Source organism: Hemicordylus capensis, chromosome 6 (assembly GCF_027244095.1).
Source record: "Hemicordylus capensis ecotype Gifberg chromosome 6, rHemCap1.1.pri, whole genome shotgun sequence".
In the NCBI taxonomy this organism is placed as follows: Eukaryota; Metazoa; Chordata; class Lepidosauria; order Squamata; family Cordylidae; genus Hemicordylus; species Hemicordylus capensis.
Genome location: NC_069662.1, coordinates 114,462,783 through 114,464,599, shown reverse-complemented (window position 1 = coordinate 114,464,599; position 1,817 = coordinate 114,462,783).

Below are 1,817 nucleotides of genomic sequence, written 5' to 3'. Positions count from 1 at the left end.
TCCCAGACTATGGGAAACACCTATATCGGGCAGCAGCAATATAGGAAGCTGCTGAAAGGCAATGCTAAATCCCTCCTGTATTCTACCAAAGAAAACCACATGGCTCTGAGGTTGCCAGGAGTCGACACCGATGCGAAGGCACAACTTTACTAACGGGGCAAATAGGCACATCTGGGATTCTTGCAGGGAAACAGCAATTGTCCTTGCTCACCCCAACATAGCATCCCTCCAGTAGCTGTTGCTGGTGTCTCTTGTGAATATTTTAGATGGGCCCCTTTGGGACAGGGAACCATTTAATTTATTTATTCATTCATTCAATTTATATACCACCCTTGCTAACATGGCTCATGGCAGTTTACATTAAAATTAAAAAAAACATAATAAAACTATTAAAATCAAAACATTTAAACCAGATTAAAATCAAAACTAGATAATTAAAAACCAGGCTAAAAAGATGGTCCCCTCCTGATGATCTTAATGAGTGGTGGGGATCTTGTAGAGAAAGGCAGTCTCTCAGATAACCTAGACCTAAGCCATTCCTCTTGCTATAAAACCACTTTGTAAAAAAAATTTGGTTGAAGAACCAAATCCTTAGTTAAGTATCCTTAATAATAAAGAGGACGAGCAGTCAGTCCTGTTCTCTTGTGCTTTTAATGCTGTTTGAAATTCATTAATGTGTTTTAGCTGCTGCTTTATCGGCTGGCTCTGCTGCTTTTATTTTGTTGTTTTAGCTGCAGCTTTTGCATTTTTTCAAATTAATTTTTAATATTGTTGTGAGAGGTAAGCTGCTTGCAGCAAAGGTGGGACAGAAATGCAAACAAATAAGCAAACCAAGTCAGCTAGATTTCATTAAGTGAAGACAAGGTTTATATGCCTGCCCCATTATTGTTTATGAATTAGATCTCCCCAGTGTTGTTGTTAAATGGTATTTTTAACAGGCAGAAAGTAATGTACATTAAATGAAAATTATATTGCTTAAGCTATCACATATAATGATTAACTTATTGAGAAACTGTATTTCATGGCTAGTGAAAAAGAGAACACTATTCACTGACCAGCAGATTCGGCCAGAACCCCTCTTGGCATTGGGGTGTGTGTGTGTGTGTGGTGTTTTGTTTTTAAATAAAGAGAACACTGTTTACATATTTGGAACAGTTAGAAAGAGTGTTATGCTCTGGCAACTATTTACAAAACTATAAGTGCAAAAAATATTACTTTTACTCAAATTTTAGCTAGTGGTGGGGATGATGCATAGTATAGTGGTTGGAGTGTTGGGACTAGAACCGGGAAAACCTGTGTTTGAATCCCCATTCAACCATGAAACTCACTGGGTGACTCTGGGCCAGTCATGTATCTCTCAGCCTAACCTACCTCACAGGGTTGTTGTGAAGATAAAAATAACCATGTACTGAGCTCCTTGGAGGAAGAGCAGGATATAAGTGTAAAAATAAATAAATAAATGTTTCGTGAAAATTCACCTTTGCCTCTAATCTCTAGGAATAGCTCTATGTGCACAGTCTTAACTACCCCAATGATACTATGCATACCTAGGTGCTTTGAGTATCCTTGCCCAAATACAATGCAAAATCAGCATATGGGGTCAAGGTAAGGCACTCAGATTATCCTATCCGTAGGAATTCTGTAACGTATGAACCACACTTGGTATTCTGGCAACAGAATAAACGCCACTGAATGGCAGCTATACCTTAGCAATTACCACAGGCCCCGTGTAGATGTTATCTCCTTTTCCACAGCAGGGTGACACTTCACCTAGATCTAGGAATTTAGTCATCCAGCTACCTTCCTGAGTTACACAG